Here is a 26072-nt window from a genome sequence, read left to right on the forward strand (position 1 = left end):
CTGTGCTCACGTCCACTGGTTGATCTCCGTAAACATTCAGCAAGTGTCGATGAATGTCAGCAGGTGCCATTTTTTCCAGAAGGAGGAATTCAGTGACACACCTTTGTTTGATCTGCACTTTCATATCAGGTGCTGTTTTGTCAGACTGTTTTTCTGCTGCCATCTGCCTCACAGCAACAAAATGTAATGGAATAGTGGCAGGAATGTTCAGCATCTACTGCTGTGTCACCAGCATCCACTCTGATTTCATGGACCAATACAATGAAATAGGTGTCTTTAATTTCAGAGCAGCCCTTGTAACACAGACTGCTTGTACATCATGTGCCAAGCCATTTGTAGCACTAACGGCAAGTAGAAGATACTTCTCTAACTTGTGCACTGTAAGATTCTGCCTCAGGAACTTCAGAGATGTGTATCTATGCTAATAAATTGAATGAAACAAAACCTTCTGCAGTTGTCCTGTAAGCGCAGCAACAAGGAAGAGAAGGAAAAGGAAGAGCCAAGCCCCAGCTGTCTCTTGTGTCATCTAAGCTGTTTGTGCAAGTGCATTTCCTCTTTGAAGTTCTTGGCAATGGCAGCTAACCAGCTGGGATGTGTGACAGCTTTTCCAGAGAATGGAAGGGAGAAGGGACATTCATACACATGCACACTCTTGTCTCTGGTTTCTTTTGGGAAGCTGCAATTAACAGTTGAGAGGTTTTTTAGATGTTTCTTCCTAAATTACATCTTTTATATGGTCGGCTCCTTTTAGATACTAGAACAAACCGTTTAAGATCAAAGGGCTAGGGGATAGGATTTCACGAGGATGCAAATTAAATCATAATTCTGAACCTATGGCCTATGTAGGAGATAGGTTTAAACTTGGACTAGCTTTAAACCTCATTTAGATAGCAAACACCAATGAATCATAAGAACGTATTTCCAACTGGGTGATCATTCAGCTTCATGCTTTTTGGAGGTGTTGGTATATGATTTCTGGTGCTGCAGATATTTTCTTGTCAGTCACCCAAATAACTTGACAGCAAGCATTCCTGCTATGTTTATGCAAGAAGAAATTACACCTATGATAGCATAAGTAGGAGTTTTGACTGAGGTAGTGATTTTATTGTTTCCAAAACCATGAGGCTGTACCTGCGAAGCTTCAAAACCTCATCTTTTCAGTAGGACTTTTGTTAAAATGATGCTTTTCATTTCAGCTCTTTATGAGCCTGTGAGTTCTGTGGCTCCTAAATTCTTGTTATTTACCACAGATACTGTAGTATCTTAGCAAGGCAAGTCCTATGACTTCATACAATTCTGAGAAATTCAGAATAGCAGGAACTTTCCCTATGAACAGTTTTGTGCAAACTTTGCATCAAAATTTATCAGGGCCACTCAGAAGTATTCAGTAGCAGTCACTTGACACATGTTCTATTTTCAAGAAATAAACATTACCGATTGAGTAAACAAAATGTTTTTCTTTCCTTTCATCTTTTGAATATAGGAATAGCAAAGAAAATGTAGGGCTGCGTGAAATAGTAGATACTATAATCAATCTATTTGTACGTCTCCTTTCCTTCTCTCATTTCCTAAGCCTTAGTAAAGCTGTACCATTGCATCTTATTCCCCGTCTGTGGCATACTTTCTAATCTATCAAATTAATCAGGCATCTTAATTTTATTTTTTTTTTTGGACAATTAATATATCTTGTCATACAAGAAACATTGGTCTACCATACACCCATCACACAGTGCACTAAAAATCAATGGAAAGTAACCCTGTTTACTGTACCATTTTACACTAAGTGTAGTTAGCATACTGTCATTCAGTAAACAAAGTACTTTGTAATGTAGAATATATTAATTTGCTATAAGGTATTTCAAAATAAAGTGATATATTTCAACATTTTTTTTAGTGTCACCATTACAGGGATGAAGAGACTGTTTTTTGATAGATTGAGCAGCACAAGGCAAATCAGAAGTTACTTTTGGTGGTTGCTCCTTTAATGAAATGTATCACACAGCTTGGATAAATTATCTGCTATGTGAAGCAACTTATCATGCCAGAATATACAGTATATTGTCATGGGTTTTTGTTTTTTTTAGTTTTCTTCCTCTTTTTTTTTTTTTTTTCTTTACTTTTTGATTCTCTGGTATTCTGATGAATTATTTGCAGCATTTCCTTCTCACTGCTGCTAGAATAATCAAGTTATGCTTCTTGAACATCAGTCTCTCATTTCATCAACTGCTTCTGTTGTCAAACTCAGGGAAGAGGGGAAAAAACCACTGTTTAATTTCACAAGACCTTCTATTTCCTTTGCTCCTTTGTTTCTTTGCTTCTTCAGCTTTCTTTGTTACAGCTTTTAACTTAGAGAAGACTTTCAAGTTTCTCCACTTCAGTGTAAGCTAATGAAGTCTCATTATTTATTTATTTTTTAAATGAACTGTAGTTTCACCACCATGATCCTCCGAGCTTTAGATGCTTTCTCATCTGTACCATCAGTTGATCATGTTCAGGATTATATTTTTCCCTACGTACAGAATGCGCCTAAGATTTGTGTGTGTGTGTGTGTGTTTTTGGTGGTGGTGTTTTTGTTTTTTTTTTTTCTTTTTCTTTTTTCCTATGTTTTGTTTTGTTTTCTTTTCACTTTTGGCAACCAGAAAGCAACAGTTAAATTCTTGTGCTATCCCTTTTAGCAGGATTTCAAGCATAATTACTTTGCAGAGTCCATTACCTACTTCAACCTAATTTTCCTAGCTTAGCACAGTGGGGAACATTGTTTGTTTATAACCAAATACATCTGAAAGTTTCCACCTCCAATGGAACAGTTAGATTGTGATGCATAATCAAAACCTTTGCATTTTAAACAAATATTATGGCAAATTATAAAACAACAACAGAACAAAACCTGTAACAAGTTCCCTTATAACAGTATTTTATAAGCACTTACTAATATGTTCATTTCAGATGAATTTTCTTTTTCCTTTCAAATTACTGAAGTTCCCCGATCTTCTGGAATCATTCCTACAGCCAGCTGTTGTTCTTTGGAGATGTTTCTACCCAGATCTGTCAAACATTTCTGAGCTGTGCTGCTTCCAGCTTACTCCAGCCTTCTAAGACTATCTGGCAGAAATTGAGGACACATCTCTATTCTCTTCTTGAGGTTTCTTAGAATACAAATTATGTATAATCCTTCTGCTTTTAGCAACAAACATTTTACTGGAATCTAACCATATATTTTAAGAATCTGTCAGCACTGTAGGTGTTTTTCCCATCGTCATCTATTCCACACAATGGAAATGTTCACTTCCTAAGAATCACGTTGCTGTGTTCTAGTCTGACCAGATTAAGGTTTCACATTTTTATATCAGCAATTCTAACATCATGTATTTATTTAGATTTACTTATTTAAGTCATTGAGAAGACTGATGTTTATCTTCACATTGATGATAGTATGGTCTTATGAATATGTCATCATCCTTTCTTTCTCAGTAGTCAAGCTATCAATCTATTGTTGCTGATAATGTAGATACAGAGCTAAACACAGCTTCGGCACTGTGATAATAGTTTTTTCAACATTTGAGGAAAACATTTTGAAATTTAGATACATCTTGCTTTTATATCATTTCAGTCAATAAAGTCCAATCTTGCACCTTTTTTTTCTTGCAAAGCAATAGAACTTCTGAAACAGGACTCATCTCAGAAGGACTGAACTGTCCCACAGATGCCAGCCCACAGAACTGTGTTAGTTCAGTAACATACTTTAAGATCTTAAGCCCCTGAAACTGTGGAATTTCCCAGATGACTTTCTCTGTGTGTGGATTTGGTTTACAGGTTAATGGAACCCATCAGTGTTCTGCTGATTGTTGTGGTTAAATCAAACTGGACTATATCACCAGGCTTCCCTTCTGTTACATCTCACCTCTGTGAAGCAGTGTTTCCAATCATACACATTTATTTCTAGAAAAGTCATGAGTAGATCTGTGGGAGGGATAAAGTGATTACATTCTTCCTCTTCTTTGTAATAGCATTTACAGTGTGTAGTGTCTAATACAGCATTAGAGTGTGGCTTGTTGTTACCTTGTGCTGTGAGCTCAAAAAGGATCTTGAACATTTAAGGAGAAAGATATTTATGTTGTTGGAACTCTTTCTAGGACTAACTGTAATTATTTGTTATTCCTTCAGACAATTTACGAATGCATTAGCAACGAAAGCTCCAACAAAACCTATTGGATATAGTATATTGTATATGTTAGGTCAGTTATGGGTATCTCAGGATAACATTCATTTAGTGCCATGTAGCACTATATAAAGTTTCAATTTCATACATTGGATTTTAGTAGTTCTCTGTTAGCAAGTAATGAAGATAATGAAATCCAAAATCATCTGAACTTCTAGTGATGTCCATCTGTTAAGATCTCCCTGATCACTGGTATTTGTACAGCATAAATCACTAATATGGCTTTACTCTTTGTAAAATGCAGTGTAGTTATGGACAGAAATCTCATTACATGACAAAGTGTGAAGTTAGCTAAATAATTTTTGAACTAGTAGAAAAATAATTATCCTCTCAGAAGCTCTAATTTACAATGTAATCTGTAAATGTACTTTTAATGAGCAAATCACAGATCACACTTCATGATTTTTGATACATGAGTATTTTGATAAGAGAACAGACAAAAATTTTATACTTTGTTGACTTGATATTCACAACGCCTGTTTCTTCTTATGGTATCTCTAACTCAAGTACATGACTGCGACCAGTAATGCTAGCACTTCCTTCTGATGAATACTTATCATTTTTTACTGCCACTACTTCTGTCTTAAAATTATAGCACAGGATTTTCTCATGATATCATTTTTAGGAATCAGGTTAGAGAGATGTCCCAGGTTATCTCTGCAATCAGTCAGAATAGCCAAGTTGTCATGTGTCTGTATGAAAGTGTTCTTCCAATCTTACATTATATTGATAGCTACGCAGTAAAATATCCATAACAAAGGCAGTGAACTATGCTGTCACCTTTGACACAGAGGCACACATTGCAGCAGAATCTCATACATCCAAATTTTTACTAATGTTGAATTCAACAAAGGACTTCTTCCCAGCTAGATAATGTTGTGTGAAGATTATGAAGGTTTGGTTTGCTTCATAGTGAGGAAAGAATCTTTGAGGAATCAAGGATTATGAATTGTTGATATAAAGATTGTCTAAGCTCCATGTATAACTTCCAACCTCATCAGAAAAAGAAATACTTTCAGTGCCTCCTCAGTCATTAGCACTCAATGATCTGTGCCTTGATCATGACAAGAAGGCCCTGATTCATGTCACAGACATTATGTGTGCCTTTTATTGAGCAAAATGCTGATGCTGCAACTAGCTGGGCAGGTAGGACAATCCATACCTAAAAGTTCTTCCATCCGTATATGTGTAAATAAATTCTTTCAGTTTTGGATGTCCACCCTGAGATTTTACTGAGTTAATTGTCCAGGGCTGGTGAGCACCCAGCCTTTTACCAATTGAACTGTAATGTGTGTATTTATAAAAACATGATCATTATAATAACATGATATTTATAAAAACTCTGACTCGGCCTCTCTAGAAGCACCAGCCATGTAGGACGTTTAGAATTTATATTATCCCACTAATTATTTTTCATATGAAATTGTATCTGTTTTTCCTTCAAATTTTTACTGGAAACATTGAAGAACTTCTTTCAGATAGAGCAAAATGAAGTACAAGTACCTGTGGCAAATGTTGCTTTAGCAATTATTTGTCATCACTTGTTTCTGTGTTCTATGCTTGCTTCTTTAATATTTTAATAGTTCCAGGAGGAAAAAAAACAAAACAAATCAACAAAGCTGGCTGAAGCCCATTGGGGCTGCTATTTATCTTTTATTATTATTTTTATGGAAGTAATATCTAATAGAGGCAATTGTGGGATGTAGTAATGGTTTTGGGGGATGCTGTGCAAAACCAAGAGTGTGGCTTCAGATCAAAATAGGTAAAATGGTGGTAGAGATGAGCAGTACTAAAACTGAAGCATTTCTCACTTGCATCTGCACAGCCAATATTTAAGGACCGACTTCTGCAACCAGGAAATTGTTTTATGACTTTATCATGGTATAAATTGGATGAAAACGAAAGTGGTTGAAATCAACAAGAGAAACATTAGCAGTCAGATTTAAGGTAAAGGAGAAGGGAGTCCATAGAGCCAACAAGCTCAAGCCATGAGCTGGGAATGGACAGAATGGACAGAAGTGGGAATGGCCAGTTTCTTCTTACTGCTGAGCTTCACACTGGGCCAAGACGTTATCTGTGTTCTGAACCATCACTAACATTTATTATTTACTACATTACTTTTCAGCTATGCACAGGCTCACAGTAGAGCTGTTATTAGATAAGTGTCATCATTTCAGTTTTATAAACATACAGGTTGTTCAAGAGTTCTGTGTTTTCTAATCTCCACTACACAGTCTTCTTTTGTATGCCTCAAACAATAAGCTGACAGCTCTGTGGAAATCTCTTACAACATTCAATAGTCAAAAGTGTTTCAGAGTTCACTGGAAGTAGAAGAATGCATAATGAATTGAAACAATGTTTTAAGCATTTATATTAGACTTCTAATGGAAAAAAATTAAAAAGTAATGCTGCTTTGCTTTGCAGTTACTGCTCCTCAGCAGTATGTCTTTATTTCTGGCACATGAAGGATAGTTTCCATAGCAGCAGCATCTGTAACACTGAGCAACTTGGAAATTGAATTTTTCCTCTTGTAATTTACAGATTAGAAAGGTAAAATGTATGGAAATAAGGAAAAGTAAATACTATAGAAATGCAGACTTCAGAACCTGTTTTTCTTTCCAGAATTCTGAAATCCTGTTGGAATAAACAGTTCTTGCACTTTGTTCCTTTTGGTTTAAGCCTCCTATGTATCTGAATAAATGTGTATGGCAGGTATTTTGTTTTTGTTTTTTAAACTGGAAAATTGCAGAATTACCTCAGTCCATCTCTTGATGTGGTATTATTTCTTGGCTGGTGATTCCTTTGCTAGTGACCAAAAGTGAATAGTAATTAAGGTCTATATAGCACTGATATTGTACATTTCATTAACTTCTATACTATCAGCGCTCAAGGTATGCTACAGACAAGTACTCTATGTGAGAGAAATGAATGCTATTTACTCAAATTGATTATACATGTTTTTAAATAAATTCTTAGAGGAATGCTTTGCTTTTTAATGTGTATAGAACTTAAAAATGAGACTATGTATTCTAGAGAAGAAATTTCAGAACAACACATTTGTATATTAGGCACAGGAACAGTGCAAAGTACATTCAGAACAGAAACAAGAAGGCCAAAGATAACTCATGTTGCTGTAGAATTAAAGCAAAAAAAGATCTTGGTCTCAGTGTTGCATCTCTAATTTAACAGGAAGTTACTCCATAACATTTTTTCTCAGGATGTAAAGTGATATTTTTATTTACATTCTCATATTGATATTAATGAGAATGGAATGAACAGAGAGCTGCATGAAACAAGCGAAATTATTTTCTGGTGAAAGAACTTCATATCAACTTCATACAAACAAATACTTTATTCAACAAATATACAATGAATTTACACTACTATATATATAGTTATTTAAGTAATTTATTATAAGGCAAATTTAGTTTCTGAACCTTTTACCATGAACTGGAGTTGTTGTTGGGTTGCAGAATGTTAAGAAGATGTGAGTTTTCAGTGATATTCAGGCATGAACTATATTTATGTATTTATTAGTTTGTTTCTGTTTATTTTTTGTTTTCTGCAAACGGCTTATTGCTCAGAAGAGAATAAAGTAACGTTCTAATTTGTTAGTCTGAATGCATACTTTGTACATACTTAACCAAATCCTGTGTGTTTGGTGATTCTGAGTCAATCTCTACAGAAGTTTGCTGGCTTTGAGGTTTGTTGTGCAAGGCACTAGTGATTAATTTTATTAGCTCCAGTTGCCATGCCCAGAGTCAGTCAGTCTTCATATTAGACAGCCGTGCTTCTGTATGTATGGTATATTCACAGATTCAAGGGTTTGTGTCAGTTAACAGGTTATACCACATGCATCTGAGACATTGGACAAAATACTTTATATATTTGCTGGTGATTTAGACAGTATCTTTTAGTGTATGGTCAGTTTATATTATTTCATTTGTTAGAATTCAGGAGGTGAGAGGGAAGAATTAGTTTAATATCATTTTAAGGACAATAGCTTGAATTTAAGGTTATATTGAGAATGTTAAAGTTGGAAGAGTTCTAGTTTACTGCTTTCACTCCTTCTTTCCAAGTTCTCTTCATCCATGAATCTGATAAAGGACTATGTCAAAAGATCTTTGCATTCCTTTTTCAGCTTACAGTACTTGCAGGTAATAAGGCATTCAAAAATCTCTCAAATGGTTTCCTAATGCAGAATCTGTATTATCATACAGCAACTTCAGATTATGAATGTCATATTTTTCTTCATATTTTGTCATCAATAAACGGGTGGGAATATACTTGCGGACGTAATGTGACTATATAGTCACATACTATTATACTATTATATATATGTTGGCATCATTAAGTTACCAACATAAGAAATGGAGATGAAGTTTTAGGAGTTATTATTTCCTGGCTTGTTCTGATTGAGACGTGTGGCTTCAGAGAGCACGTACGCTATTGAAAATCTGCTTTGATAAGTTTTTCTTCCATCTTCTCCATTCCTTCCGAGGTGTAATGTAACCTTCATGCAGGACAAGAACAAAATTTTGGCAAAGACACGTCTTTTGTATGAATGAATGTAATGCTTAAGATCAAACAAATCTATTAATTCTGACTGTGGTGGTCACATATAACAGATGCTTCATAATAGTATGGTGTAAAGACACAGAAAGTGCACAGTGATAACTCCCCATTTCTTCCCTCACTGTATCTGGCAATCTGCAGTGAATCTGGGTGTAATAGCTATGTCTTTTTGTTTAATACACTTTAGTAAATGTTTCCTTCACGACTTTGCCTAATATCTTCTCAAAGCCATTTATATTTTCCTCTTCCACAGTATCCTTTGGTAATGAGTTCTGCAGTTTAATTACGTCACATAAAAAAGTGCTAACTTGTGTTTCTTTAAAATTTGCAGCTGAAAATTCCATGGGATACTTCTTACTCTTTACACTGAGCAGTGATTTCCAATTCCCTTCTGCATATCATTCATACTTATGTGTATCTCTATGGTATCTCTTAGCTGTTTCCTTGAAATCCAGTCCACTTAATTTCTTTTCAAATGGAAATCATTTTAGGACTCTGATCATCCTCTTATCCTTGTTACATCTTCTTTAGTTCTGCAATATTTCTCTTGAGATGGGAGGGAACCAGAATTGCATGATTGTCTTGGATTTCTTTAGTAGCAAAGCAAAGTTTTCTGTCCTAAGCTCCTGATGCTTTCCAGATAACTCCTAATGTTCTAGTTGTCTTTTTAGCTGCTGCTGAGCAGATTTGTAACGACTTCAAGATTTCTTTCCTTATTTCTTGTAGCTAAATTAACAGCCAGGACAAGGTAAGCATAGTTAGGACTTTTCTTTTTCTCCATATATATAACTTTGTATTTATATCAACTTGATTTATATAAAGCAGCTCACCATGTAGTCATTCCATATTTTGACATACATATGCAACTCTTTGATCACTTTTCCATTTCCTTTCTTTTTCTCTTCTTCTTTTTTTTTTTTTTCTTTTTTCCCCTTAATATATTTTGAGTAATTTTGTACTGTCAGTAACTATCTAACTTGTCAGCTATTTTCAGATCTTTTAGGAGCATGTCAAAAAGTGTATGCCACTGTAGGATTCCGTTGGTAACTCTTGAACATCGTGAAAACCGACTATTAAGTTCTGTCTTTCACTCTTGATGAAATATATGGATACACAGAAGCCACTTTATAATGCATTAGAAACTCAGGTATATACTATATACAGGCTGGATTGCTGCTATCAAAAACTGAGATTTGTCAGGCTTGACTGATCTACAAAAATATCTTGACTGTCACCCACCAAACACTGTTTATGGCAATATACTATTGTTCATTTCACAATTTTTTTTCCTATTATCTCTTCCACTGGTGGTTCAGTTTCAGGCAAATCTGCTGATGCATTCCTCGTAAAAACACCCCTGTAGGCAACCTCTCCATTTCCTTCCTTTCTCATTTTGCTGCAGATACCTTACTTTAGAAACGTTACTTTAGAAAAGTTACTTTAACTTTTCTACTCCATCATATTATTCCTTGGCTGTTATTACACTTCTCATGTGCAAGTCCAACAGAATCTTTGTTGGTTTTTTTTTTTTTCCTGATGAAAAGTTTACAATTATAGTAGTTTGTAGGAATTTCTTCCTATTTAATTCTGATCATTCTAGGAATTTCTTTGCATTTTAAAAATACTTTGATAATTTTCTTTTTTTTCCACTAAGCTTAAAGAAATACTTTCCCTGACATTTTTAATTTTTTTTGTCCTTCACACAGCTTCTTCTAATAGAGACATTTCCTTGTAACAAACTACTTCATTTGCTTACAGCTTTCCTTTCTGAAATGGATAACTACTGTAATACAAATTTTGTTTGGATGTTTTGTTGTTCTTTATAGCACAAACACTTTCCCTTTCACAGCCTCCTAAGCAACACCTAGGAGACCAAACAAATGCAGATCCTATCTCACAATCATGTATGAAAAATATGATTCCCTTGGAAATTTGCAATGACTTCTGAAGTATCTACCAACTTCTGATTCTTAATTTCCCCTGTATTGTGAGAATTCAGAACAGTAGCAATTTATCTGACAATATTTAAGGCACATTTTCTGGACATAAAATGAGGCAACATAAGTTTGTAGGCAACATAGAAAGAAAAGTCCTAAAATTACTAAAAAATATATTATTTGAATGTGACTGAAAATTTATTGCATTAATTTCAAAAAATCTTAAATGACAGGCACTGGCACTGTTCAGATTAAATCTTGCACATAACTATTACTCGATAGTAGTCTGCTGTGCTCCTATGTACTACTGTTGTCCATTCATATCCCATTCTACTGAAACATCTGTTTTATGAAATTTTGGATTTAGCTGGAATATAATTAATTAATACATGATTGTGTTATTCTTTTTAATAGAAAAATACATAATTCTTTTTGTTCTTGAGCACATATATATATCTTTCTGGGGGGGTGAAATTTTACAGTTCATTTTGTTCTGTTAGTTTTTGATATTTTCTTCCCCAAAAGTTATTTTTTTTACTTGTCTATTTATTTATTCCATCTGAAGACAAAGTGAACTGGCTTCATTCTGTCTTTAATTACCTTTATTCTATGGACTACCTGTTTGATCTTTGCATTTCAGATAAGGGGATAGAACTAGTACTAAAGATTTTTTGCCAAGACTTCTGAATATAACTGTAGTTCTTTATACATTTTTTTTCCTGATTTAAGTAAGAAGCAGGTTTACCATATACATGTAGGTATATAACTCACTGAATTCTCTTAATGCAGCCTTCTCAACTTCTTTTTTTTCCTTTCCACAATGGGTGTGAAAATATAAAGAAGCTGTATTTGATAGAGAGATGAGTGATTAATCTATTAGAAGACAGTTGATGTGATCAGGAGAAACAAACGATTCATATGAGCAGTAAGGGCAAGCAAAGATTGCATCTGAGCAGTGGGCCAGACTGCAGATTGCTGAATAAGCAAATGAGCATTTTGTATAAATAAGCATGTAGTGCTCTGTGTGATTGCTGCTTTTTCTTTTTTGGCTAATGTTCGTATGGACATGCATGCACAAAAATGTACGTGCTTGCACATGTAATTGCAATAAGAAGGTGAAAAAAGGATGAAGGAAAGAGTTAGTAGAAGTCCGTTTCTGCATCCTCATTCAAGAGCACATACAGAAGTGCTTATGCAGCGTTTGCATTGTTATGGATTCACATTTTGTGGCTGTTAACATTCATGGAAAGATGGGCTACTAGGTGCTTTTCTGAGCCAGTAAACTTTCTTGACAATTCTGCAATGTTAACAGGCATTTAAAATTTTTAGTACAAAATTAATGGAGATTTAAGCATTTTCTAAAGGCAATATCCCAAAATGACCCATGAATATCACATTTTTATTTTTACCCCCTTCATGCAACACTTCTTAATTTCCTTTTGGCAAGCCGGATGTAACCTTTAGCTGGTAACTGATTTAGTCATAAAATACTGACCCAGATTTTTCTGGGTAATTAACAAGTCAGTCAAATCAGCAGAAGCAGGTGTGGTATATTTTCAGAACCAGTGGAGAAAAGCAGTTAGCTAGTGTTTTAATTCCCATTTCCAGTAATGAACTATGTAACATTCTGGCTGGCTAATGTCATTAGCATTGTTTCCTCCTCCCCTTACTTCCTCACTGTAAATTTAGAAATTTAGAAAAGGCCAAGAATTACTGACCATTTTGCACTCTTACAAACATGTTATTAACCTCTTAGACTGAACCTTTTGCAGAACAGTGATAAAAAATGTATACAGGTACGTATCATGTTACGAGCTGAGACAGAAAACAATATTTCCATTCTTCAAGCAATTAATTATTGTGATTAATGTTTTTCCCCTTCTCTAAGCACAATTCTGCCAGACAGAGCCAGCCCATTGACATATTGTAGAATTGTAATGCATATCTAATTAAAGGTGACCTGAAAAGGCAGGGTGTTTAGCCTTCCCTGTCAGGACCAAGAAACTGTTAATCAGATAGTGCTTGCTTTTCACACCACCCCACCCCTCCCTTTTTTTATTTTTGTGCTAATTTCGAATCTTCTCCCTGCATCAGTGAGCAGATGAGATCTTCAGCCAGCTTTCATCTTTCAGAAAAATGAATAGTGCAGAAAGAACATTATCAAATGAGCTGTTGAAGAAGTCAGTGAATATGTCATTGAGTGTGACTGCTTCCAGAATGAATTTAGATTTATCTCTGTTATCTCCCCTCTCCTGACTCCCTCTCCACACACTCTTTGCACACAGTGCACATGTCAACCAGGGTGGGTCATAATGAATCATGAGGGACAGTTACTTGTAGTGAGATGACAGGTCCAATTGTGATACAACTTGTTCTGGAATTAAGTTTGTTAACATTATAAATTGTCTCATTTGACCAGAGGTTTAAACACCTAGAAGATTTTATGCATGCAATTTCTTAAAGTATTTCATTTCCATTAAGCAGCTGCTGCTTACTGTATTTCACAAATGAAATTGTTTCATCACATCAATAGCTGCACAAAACAACTGTGACAACAAGAAGACTGTTTTTGCCCCCATCTTGCAAACAAGCATCATTCAAATCAATAAACTCTGGCAACTGGATAACACCACAAAAAGATATTTAAACTCAATTTTTAAGCACCTCTCCAAATGCTTACACTAACGCAAAATTCTGATACAAATCAAGGAATTTTCATACTGTCCTGATCAGTTTCTATAGAAATAGTCCATTGAGTTAGCAACATTTTATTAGAAAAATAATAAATATTTTATTTTTTCTTTTCGAAGCAGGCAGTGTTGCTGTATGCGATGTGAAGCTGTCATGATGAAAACTTTTTTATTTTTTTTTATTTTTATGTTTTTGCACGTGATGGCAAACAGTGTGATTCAATTGCAATATTTTACCCATAGGGAAAAAAGGAAAGACTAATATTTTTCTTTTCATATACTGTCAGCATTACCATGTAACAGAATGTGATATCAAAAAACCTGCAAAGTCAGCACACCTTCTGAAACATTCACTGTATGCTGTAAAGCCGTCAGGTATTTCAGTAGTTACCTATTAGTTTATAGTTGTGATCATATTTGACTAGGCTACTCCTATGCAACAAACACATCTTAGATGCTTTCAGTTAGACAAAATCAATCAGTAGCATCCCTGAAGTTTAAAAATATTGTGCAGTTGATTTATCAGAATCAGTTGGTGCACCAGATTTATTGTTTATTGTTAAGCAGAAGCTTTGGAAGTCAGAGAAGTTTCTACATAGTTTTCTTGGTGATTTTTCCATGTGTCCACTGTTAAGCAGGGATAGTTTGCACGATTCAGTGCACAAGTCCTGAAGAAGTATTTTAGTGTGAATAACTCCCCTTGCAGTTTGCTTCTTTTGTAAATTTGAAACAACTAAGGTAGATAAGTTGTTTGCTTTCAAAATGCCTATGAAAAGTCATGTACAAGTCCCACTGGGTGCCAGAATAGGAATTTTGTTGTTCAGACGGCTGCCTGTGTCATGTGTAAATTTATGTGTCGTTGTATTTCATGCTCTAAACCTCAATGCTGAAAGCAATGTGATCCATAGTGATGGCTACTAGATCTATTCGTTTGTCTTCAAGTCAGAGCTGCAAAACTATCTGTGCTCTTGTGGTAAAAATTAGGGTTACATATCAGAACTTCTGTATTGTAGCTGGGAGGGGAACATTATTATACAACATGCTGATCAATCCCAGTTTATCCTGCAACTCTGATAGCAAACACATGTTGTCTAAAAATAATTACTGAGAAATGTTCCACATTTTTATTGTTCTGAATTTTTTCTATTATAATTTCTGGAACCCAATCCTTGCATATTGGTGTTTACAATACCAGTTTGGTAATTAAAGGATTAGAGGAGACTAAAATGGTAATAAAAATGAAATCTAAACAGTACGTTGAAGAAGGAAAACAATCAAAACCATCCTAAAGCCAGGATGAATTCTGATCCTAAAATCTGTTATTGCAATGGGAGAGCTACAGAGCAGCACAAGTGAAAACACTGTCATTTTGCTGCTTGTAATTATGATATATTTGCAGTTCTTCATAGCTTTAGCAATCCCAAGTGATATTGCTGTAACTTTTTATTCAGGGCTGCAGTTGCAAAAAATTATTTACAGCCTCTTTACACAGAAACCCTGAAGTGCTTGCTTAGGGAGTCTTCTTTTGCAGAGAAGAAACTGAGGCCTCGTTCAACTAAGCAGTTTTCTAACAGACAGAGGAAATGCATGTCAGAAGTGAGAAGTGAGATTGCTGCCGTTAAAAAGTAATCTTCCTCTTCTATCTCACCTTTACCCCTAGCTCCCCTACATCTAAGACTGAATCACTTAGGAGGTAACAAAATTCATAAATTAAATATACTGGATGTTATTTTATCATAATATCACCAACTATTAGGTACAAACAACTGCCACTTGTGTATTCTTATGAAGCATCTGTAGCTATGTAGAAAACTTCTGATATAAGTGAATTTCAACAGATTATCTTCAAGCATTGAAAATTCTAATCCTGCTGATTACTGAACATAGGAAAAAAAAAGATTTCAAAGTTATATTAATACCCAGAAAATATGTTTTCTTTCCACTTCAAAATTATCAGAAGGTATTTGGAATATTAAGACTTCCAAAAAGAACATGGTTAGCAACCTAGTTCACAGCACTAAAGATCAAATTTTTCTTTCATGCAAGCACAATATTTTAGGCAGTACACACATGCATACACATATATAAATGAGGTTAATTGATATACTTTTAAATTCACCCCAGCACAATCATTCTAACCAATAAACAAGAAGAACATGAACCATCCCCTATAATTAATTGCTCACCTGATTTGCTGGTTCATTTTCCAGGGCTATGTTTCCTTGAGATCTTGAGGATCTCTTTATTTATTTCTGTATGTTAGTAATCTTTCTCCCCCATAATCAGTTAAAATCTTCTTATGAGGGACTAAGTTCTAAGTTTACTGAATGTGTCTTTAATGAGTTTATGTTCAAGTAAGATTCCTGTTAATTTCCTGGGATTTTTGCTTGATTATAAGGATTTCAGGACTCTATCGCCCCCCCCCCCCCCCCCCCAGCCTCAGAAGACATCAAGTAAAATGTTTATTGCAGTTATGCTAGAAATAAAGCCTGCAGGTAATAAACTATCAGAAGCACTGATGAATCGCAGAAGTACAGTAAAGCATTTGAATAGATCAGGAGGCACTTAAATAAAAATTGTTCATATGAATCCTGGAGTCACCAGCAGTACTTTCCTTTCATCAGACTGTGCTACAATTGATTATTCTGAGTGTTTTCTAGCTTTTTGATACAAATAAGAAAATTTACACTAACAATTTTGCCTCAGTTTAAGAGACAGAAAGCATGAAAATTTGGCAATTAAAAATGGTAACATTTTCATTGTTGTGAAATATCTTACTTGCACAATTATTGATATGGTGCAAAATAGATAATGCAGACATTTCCAGTATATGTTGCATTTGTGTTAAAGTACGAAAATCAAGTTTTGCTAAATATTCCAGAATATTTTTTTGCAGAACACAGTTATATAAGTTAAATATCTGAACAGATTTTAAATATTTCTCATTTTCCTATTTGTACGATGGGTAAATAAGCATCTTCAAAACACTGAGGCAAAACAGGAAACACTGACATTTTACATCGTGTTTTAAATAACTTTTGCGGGAAAAGAAATATCAGGAAAAGTCCAAGGTTGCTGTTCTAAGATGTTCATGCTCCAGACACAAAAAAATGTATTGTCTGAACATAATAATGCCCTCATAAGTACTGTTAGAAACTGGTTCCCCAGCTGATGGACCTGCTCAGGGATGTAGGTGGTTTCATGGAAAGGGAAATATCTGCAACATGGCATTGTGTAATGCTGATTGAACCTATGCTGGAATCTCATTTCTTCCTCTAAATTATACTGCTTTTATCTGCCAACCATCACCTTAAGTCAGCATGGAATTAATGCCGTAAGGAACCTTAGGCTAAAACTAAGATTATGAATCATCTATTTGAGTACTGCACACCAGTTCATACTTCAATTCATATATGAGCTAATAACTGATCATAGCTTGAAGTAGCATTCAGTTCCTTGTAAGGGCTGCAGAATCATGATGTCTATTATTGAGGGGGAAAAAAAGAAAAAAGGAAAAGAGGAGTGGGTTTTGGTTTTGGTTGGATGCACAGAAATCTAAATAATTCTATTTAATTTAAAGAAGTCACTCCAGATTTGCACCAGTACTACTGAAAATAAAAATCTGGCCCATTGTCTTAGCAAAATACACAAAGTCAATATCAGTTCATTACAGAGAGGGAGAGAGAAAAGGAATGAGAGAGAAAACAAGGATTTCGTTAGCAATGCATTCTGTAGTATAAAAGATAAAAAGGAATATCCAATTAACACACCACTATAATTGCTTGCAGACATTCTTTTTTATTTAAAGATGAAATAGCTAAGAGTTCTCATCAAAACTAGGGTCACAGCCTACATATTAAATGAAAGAAATTGATTGGGCTTTATTACACCCTGACTACTGCAAATGTGCCTCAATCACTGATTGCTATAAATTTATTCTTATAAACTACTAATTGCCCAAGTCATAATGGTAACAATGGTATAATGAAATTATCTTGATCAAGCTGATGCACAAATTTTGCTTGACAACATGAGCAGTGTGAGAAAAAAGGAAAGAAGACATGCATACAAATACATAATGTTTCATTAAAATTAAAACCAATGTTAAAACAACTGTTCTCTGAAGTATACAAAGTTCTGTATTAGAAGGGCTTCCTTTAGAAAAAAAATCATTTAAGAAGACAGGCATTTACATTTATAATAAAACGATCTTGCATTTTTTATTTGTCTTGAAAATTAATGACTTACTTAATCACATTTGATCAAAGGAGATAAGTTGATGTAGTCATGTGTTTCTGATTGCATTAAGCCTGATCCAGAGTGGCATGATGGATATTTAATAGTCTTGCTGTCCCTCTATATCTTGTCACCATTTCTTGATATGCATGGATACTGTAGAGTACACCGCAGCACAAAACTGTACTTTGAACAGAACAGACTAGTTTAGAAAAAAGGAAATTGTGATTTATATGTTGGAGGTTTTACAAGTAGGTTATCCATTATCAAAAGACTTTTCTTTAAAATACAAAACTTCACTTGCTCTGTACGAGGTTTGGAACATTTTCTTCTTGAAAAACACATTTTGCTTCTATGCTGCCTGTATTGGAAGAGCCTCTGATAGGCTTCAAGGGCTACACAGAGGGAAAGCATATACCAGGAAAGATGCCCATCCAGAAATTGTCAGAAATTTCTAGAAGTTGAAATGCAGAGCATTGTGTAAAATGCCAAAACCCAGTGCTATTTATATTGAGCTAATAGCTCTTTCTACAAGTGTCAGCTGAATCATTCAAAGGGAATGTTGGTATGTATGAGAAATTATTTCTGAGCAGTTCAAATGTAGTCTCAACTGTTTCAGAGTCACACACACAAAAAAAAAAATATTTCAATTCATGCTTAATTTTTTCTCATTAGAGACATCATTAGGATTTTTTTTCACCCTATGAGTGTGTCTTGCTTTGCTCTCTGAAAATACAGATCCAGAGTTTTGTACAATAGTATCATTTTTTCATTCTTGAAATGAAGGGCTCCTAAAAGTGGTAAGAGTTGACACAGTCCCATGGGAATGTAAAAGACTGAGCTGAAAGGTTTTCCAGAGGTCACTGAGCTCAGCTGCAACCCTAAAACAGGCGGGCTGCGTGTTGGATAGGCTGCTCCACATTGTAACTATTGCAGACTCTATTTACTGTGACTGCCAGAGGGCTTTTTGCTACAGACTAACTCAAATCCCTTTTGTTGTGATTTATGCTTATTGATGGTTATTCTACCTGTGTGGTTTATTCCTTTGTTCTTTACAGTATCCGTTACACACCAGGAGTCCGTGGCTCTGCCCCTCACTGCTCTGCATAGCCTTCACACAGGTGTTTCTCCTTCACGTGATCACTCCCAGCTCCTGATCCCAATTACTAAATACAAGTCAAAGGTGGTCCTGGCTTACTTATAACTGCTGGGCCCAGCTGCTATGATCACCCTTTCCACCAGCGATGGAATGCGAAGGTGCCTTTAGGAGAACAAGATAGCTGCTTTCTTCAGTGGGCCAGGAGTAGGCTCCCTTCTGGCTTCCCTAGTGCTGCTGTTCAAGCCTTCAGGGCAGATGTTTTAAAATACGTATATACAAATATATATATGTATATATATATATATATATATATATATATATATATAGGCTCAATCAGTGTCTGGAAAAATGGGCTGTGAGTGTTTACTGTTTGCTTTTTAATGCTCCTTAATTGCTGATCACTCCCTCCCCAAGCTGAGGGCATCTCTGCCTCCTGAAATAAGTATGTGATTCTTCCCAAGATGTCCTTCCCAAGTGTGTGACCTGATTGTGCCTCTCCACAGGGATGGGTGGATTTGGTGCTTCCCAAACTGCTTGGTTGGAAGGAGTTATTTAGAATTGACTTCCAGTGGCTGGGATTTCTCCCTTGCAAGTGGGCTTGTTTATTCCATGCAAGAGAAGTAATACTCTGGGACACGAAGTTGAAGTATCAATGCTGTGAAGTTATTACTATTTTGGTGGCACTGATTCTATTCAACTGAGTGTGTGGTAGCAGCTAGTAAGATCTTACTAAATCATTTTGCTGCATTTATTGAAGGATTGGAACTCTGCTGTGGTGTAGGCAGGTTGTGTTGATTATTATTTATTTTTAAGAAGCTCTGTCCCTCAGTTTTAATAGTGATTGACTCTTCTTGATTGCTCAAAAGGCCAAGGGTTGGGGAATAAGGGAAGTTGACTTTATTGCTAAATATGGCTTCATAAATATTGATGGGAGTTCCTGTAGTTGAAGAGACTCCTGCTTTTAAGTTACACGTTCCATGTGGACTTACTATGCAAATGTGTATTTTAATGCTCAGAATAGACTAGGTCTTGTTTACCTTTCTATTCATTCTGTGGTTAAACAAACAGTGGATACTAAGTAGTGTGATGGATGTATTGACAATCTGCTTTTTCCTTTATTTTATTACTACTTCATTTTTGTTTCACATTTTTTTACCAGTTTGTAGTCTGAGTGGATGAAATTGTAGAATTTCTTTAGCTTATTCTTACAGGCTGCTAGATGGGAATTTCTGGAAAAAGTTCTTTTTACACGTCCATGTTCCTTGCACTTCAATGGCTTTCTTTATCATAAGTTGCTAATTTCAGTTGCCGTTTTCAAGCTGTGTTGCTGTTTCCTCCTAGCACTTAGGAAAGTATGCATATCTGCAAGTGGGCTATGTATACATATATGTGAAAGAGAGAGGACGTAATTGGCCTAAAAATTACAGTCCACAGAACTTATGTCAGAGGAGAAGAAACCATACAACAACACTTACGTAGCTGATAGGGATATTTGACAGAAGCTGTTAAAAATTAGGATTTCAATCCAATGCTTACTGAGAAGCTGAGAAAGTTTCTTGCTATTATTAGTGCATCAGTGATACCTGGAATGCTGAGAAACGTCACCAATATTTCTGGAATTTGTCGAACAGAAGTATAAAAGCAGAGATTTCTAAATGGCCTATTCATGTAACATTGTAACACCTTTTTTCTGTCTTACTCATCCATTTCTTTATCTGTCCATCTCTCTATCTGTCCTGAAATGACAATCCTAACTTACTTTAAACTCTCTGAAGGTATATTCTTAAATTTTAATGTTGGAAAAGCTTCATGATGACTAGTACTTTGGCTTAATGTGGTATAGCTTCTGACAGCTGCTGCTGTAAGAAAAGCAAAGGATGACTGCATTAATGTCAGTTTCTGTCAGATTCTGGTTGCCAAACTCTTGCAGGGATGATGACAGTGAACCAAACAAAAGTGACAAAAGGTGTCAAAGCTGTGATTTTTAAATGAGGAAGTGTGGACGCTTGCATTTCACTTATTTGTGGTCTTCATGCAGTTCTATGTGTGGACTTCTTCGATCTTTGCTCCCACTCTGGTCTTTTACTTTCTCTTGACCTACTAAAATGAAATTTAAATATTGACAAGAATGGAGTGGTTCAGACTAGAAACAGAAGGATAGCTGTCATTGTGGAATATACTCAAAGGATCAGGTAATCTTGAGGTGTAACTCTAAGAACACTAAGAACTCTTCTAAATGACATCTCATAGTTGTAAGGGCAATGAAAATGTGGCTTCACTCTTAAGGCAAGTGGAAGTGAGTGGCATATATTAAATAATAAACTATCTCCTCATGAAACCCTACTTCAGTCTTTCTTCATGTTAATTCACGTGTCTTCGTTCATCCAAAATAATAATAATAATAATAATAATAATTCTTTCAATATGGGTTTCTGAACAAGAGAAGTGGTTTACTTGTGTTACATGTAAGCAGCATAATTTCAGCAGCTGCTGATTAAACACAGCATAGTTGTTGGTCTTATTCGATTTATTACAGCAGGTGTAAACTTTCCCACTCTAAGATATCCAACTAGTGGAACAAAGATGCAAGTGAACAGTGTGCTTTCCACATTCGCAATTCTGTGTAATATACATGTAGTCAGTTGTAATTTTGTGAATGTACCTCAGTTTGCAGCTAGACACAAATTCATCTAACTTTGCACCAGTGCTTGCTGACATGAAAGATGAAGCTGAGGCTGTTGCCTGGATCATGGTAACAGAAGTCCAAAAGATGCAGTGAACACATCTTGCCTATTTTCCTGCTTTCTCCAGTGCCCTCTGTCCCTTTAATTTCCATCTGCTCTTGCCACAAGAACTGTGGTAATGGGCTGACCAGGGAAAAATGCAGACATTTTGTTGACCTCAGCCTTAAAACAGCTTTTGGTGATGAGTTTTCTGCAATGGCAGGTGAGTTTTTGCAGTTGACAGAAGCATGGTTGAGCTAGAAAGATTTCTACGTGTGGTGTTACTATTTTATGAATAGATTAGCTGGGAGGGAGAAAGTGGGAATAAAGCAGTGGACAAGCATTAAGACTAACAATAGGAAATAATATCTGATAACTATTTCCTGTATTATTTCCATTAAGATAACACTGTTAAGAGAGTACTCTTTTAAAAGTCTATTGAGTTGGTATCTATAAATTATTTCTTAAATTTGAGAGCTTTAATAGACTAAATATTTATAGCATAAATAGACTAAATATTAATAGACTAAATATGTGTGTTTTGATTGATGTTAATTGAAGGTAAGATTTAGTGTTTTCTACATACTCTGATAACATCAGATGAAATAATGTAACAGTTACAGAAGAGAATATTGTGACAGACAGTAAAACACCTTTAAGTTCCATTAGGAGGAAGGTGTTTTTATACATATGCATATATATGCACATATACATATATATGTATGCATATATCAACTTATATCAACTGAGGTATTTCAAATTCTGGGAAGTGTTTTTCAAAGGACCTCATAGAAGGGAGATTATAAAAATTATCTCTAACTTGCTACTGAGTTTGCTTAGATCTGAACTGAAAAAAAAAAAATCTTTAGTTAGGTTTAAAATAGAGACTTGATGAACTGCAAGCCTGACCAGTTTTGATGATGACTGTGTTTCTAGGTTTACCACAGCAATCAAATATATTTTCAGTTAACTTATAAGGATATCTTGTTATTTGTTCTAGGAAAAACAAAACAGTATTGGTTTTCCTGGTATGTACATTTTTGAATATTATTGTTTCTGAATTTTTTTTTATATTCCTAGGAAGAATATATGTAGAGTTCCATACAGACATTGCTTATGATAGACTACGGGTTGTTTAAGACCAGTTTTGTGTTATCAAAACTCAAAATTTGGAATCAAAGCCAGACAGCTTCCTTAACCTATTCCTAAAGTAATAGTTTTACTTAGGCTAGTCAAAAGAGCCTTACTTGTGTCTTGTTGGCATTGCAGAGATCTTATGCGATCTCACTGTCTCATGAAATATTTCCTATTTGAAATATGTCATATTTCCTGTTCAATATTTTTATTGAGGATGTGGATGAGGATATTGAGTGTACCCTCAGCAAGTTTGCAAGTGACACCAAGTTGGCAGGAAGTCTTGATGTGCCTGGGAGGCCCTACAGAGCAATCTGTACAGGTTGGATTGCTGTGCTGAGGCCAATGGGAAGAAGTTCAACAAAAACAAGTGTTGGGTCCTGCACTTTGGACACAACAGCCCCAGGCAATGCTAATGGCTTGGGGTAAAGTGGCTGGAAGACTGTAGAGACAGAAACACACCTGGGAGTACTGACTATTGCTTGGCTGAACGTTAGCAAGCAGTGTGCACAGGTGTTGAAGAAGGCCAGTGGTATCCTGGCTTGTTTCAGAAATAGCTTTACCAGCAGGAGTTGGGAAGTATTCATCCCTCTGTACTCAGCCTTGGTGAGGCCATGCCTCAAGTACTGTGTTCAGTTTTGGTCTCTTGCTACATGAATGGCATCGGAGGCCCTGGAGCATGTTCTGAGAAAGGCAAAAAAGCTGTGAGGGGTCTGAAGCCCAAGTGGCTGAAAGAGCTGGGATTGTTCAGTCTGGAGAAGAGGAGGCTCAGGAGTGACCTTATTGCTCTCTGCAAGTACCTGAAGGGAGGTTGTGGTGAGGTGGGGGTTGACCTAGCAATAGGACAAGATGGAATGGCCTCAAGTTGCACCGGGGGAGATTCAGATTGAACTTTAGGAAAAAATTCTTCTTTCAGAAAGTAGTCAAGCACTGGAACGAGGTGCCCAGGGAGATGGCTGTATCACTATCCCTGGAGGTGTTCAAAAAATTCTTAGGTGTTGTTCTGAAGAACATGGTTTAGTGGGAAATATTGGTGATGGATGGATGGTTGGACTGGATGATCTTGGAGTTCTTTTCCAGCCTTGGTGATTCTATGATTCTGTGTACTTGTATGTTGGATTATTATGAAACTTTGTTTTATTGATTATTGTTTTTCCTCTTCTCATCAGACTCTGAATTGTGTAGTACTGTATGAATGCACACTGTGTCATAGGTATTATTTTAATGGTACACTCTCACTTCTAAACTTCTTCAAATTTAAAATATGTGCTTCTAATCCTAAAACGCAAATGTGATCAGAGGTCACAGAGTAATTAACTCTTGGACACAATTCATTAGCATTAGAAGGGTATTCTTCAGTTGTTTTGTGATGCAGAACAGGTGCTTTGTTAATCAGAAACATATCAACCTAAGCTTGAAAACTAATAAAATCAAGTGCAATGACTGAATATCACTGGGGACGCAACTTAATATACATTTTGTCACACAACCTTTAACAGAAGTATACAATTTTTTTTCTTGCCTGTGAGAATCTTAGAAGACATTTTTAATGACATAAGATTCATGAACAAAAACATAAAAACACCAAAACAGGAAGGAAAGAAAAGAGAGTATTTTCTATAAAACATCTAGACTTAATTTCTAATACAAAATGTCACCATCGTAGCTTCTTCAATGGGGGAGAGGGAAGAACAGAGGCTGTTGTGAAAGGCTATCTTGAGATAGATAAACATTGGATTTTTTTTAACTGATTTATTTATTTTCTTTAAATCTGGGAGGAAGATGAGACTAAGACAAAACAGGATTGTTGGAGAAAAAAATGAGACTAAAACAACACAGTCTTCCTTCTGGTTGGGTATAATTTGAACAGAACACTTCATGTCAACTCCTTGGTTGTCTTGTTATTAGGACTGGATTCTAAGAAGACGATTCAGAGTGTGATGAGGCTTCACTTCATCCTTTGCATGATTTTTTTTCTGAGGCAGGTAATGTGATTCACTGGATTTTGTAATCTCAGTGTGCAACATAGCTTCAAAGGGGAGTGGGGGAGCTGTAACTAGAAAAGTCTTCGTGTATTTTGGCATAGAGCACTACAAATTGCATTGTGTAGTTCCATACTGTTGGTTATCACTTCAATATTCTGAGCACTCATTTTTGGAATATGTTACTATTTAAATGCATCATCATGGTGCAAAGCATCCTTCGTGACCGTCTTTGATGTTACCACTATTATAATCATTTGCGTTCCTTTCCTCCAAACATAGTTTCAAAGAGAAGATTGTTATTACTATGATTTTTTTTTTCCTGGCTAGAACAGTGGTGGAAACAGACTAGGTATGATGATTTATAAGTGGATACATGATTAAGTCATCTTATAAAAATAAATTTTTAAGCTTTCAATCGACTCCAACAATCTGAATGTTTCTTTTGATATTTGTTTTCTGGATTTAAAATTCCAAGCTACTGTCTGAAGCTTCTGGCAGCTTCTAAAGAAATGTATTTGACCTGAAAGGAAAACTATTGCTAAGATGACTTCGACATTTTTCTCTGCAAACTGTCTTTGTAATGTACAGACCACTTCATGAATGTAGAACTGCCTCAAACTGTTAACATTTGGTTTTCAAAAATTTCTGTTCTAAGCATCAAAAAATATGCTGTATCGCCAACTGTGTTTCAAAGCAAAACAAGACATAGATTTAGAATTATTTTTAGTTATATAAACTGTTATGACAGAGCTATCTGATAGTCATGCTGAGCCTAAAGCCCATTTGAGAACTTAGTTTGATGTATTTGGGATTGTGAGTGTATGCGTTGCAGTAACTGAATGGAACTGAGGTAATTTATCTAAAATTATGGCAGGCATCTTTCTAACTCAATTGATCACCAGTCTTGCTATTCTCAGGAAAGTATGAGATGATTTTTAAAAGGGCTGCTGTAAGCAAATGTAATCTCAGGGATTGATGGGATGCTTATCTTAAAAAATAAAATAAGAAGTTATGACTTCTAAAATTTCAGTTGTCTTGGAACATAAAGATATGTGTTCTTGGCTGCCTTGAGTTCAGTTAGCTCTCTGAAGACTAGAATACTGTGTTTTGCAGAAAGAGAGCATCTTTTAATCCTTTGTGTAGATATTTTTAAAAGAGGTTGGAAACATTTCTTGGGGCATTTCTACGTTGCTTGCAAGTTTGCTTTGTGACTAGCTTAAGGTGAGAGGATTTCGGACTTCTTGTTTCCTAATTAATGGTTAAGATAACTCTGATACTGAAGACCAAGTTGCTGGAAAAACTAGACAAAATTGTATGGCTTACAAGGGCCTTTGTAGGCAGTTTATTTAGAACTCCACTAACAAGAGCAGAGCATGATAAAAGGTATAACTCACCTGGAGTTATGAAAAGTGCATTAAAAATGACAAACGTTACGAAGAAGGATTTCATTTCTATCATTTAGTGGTAGGATAAA

Source organism: Centrocercus urophasianus, unplaced genomic scaffold (assembly GCF_019232065.1).
Source record: "Centrocercus urophasianus isolate 14NV4802_14NV808 unplaced genomic scaffold, USGS_Curo_1.0 seq_14, whole genome shotgun sequence".
Lineage (NCBI taxonomy): Eukaryota > Metazoa > Chordata > Aves > Galliformes > Phasianidae > Centrocercus > Centrocercus urophasianus.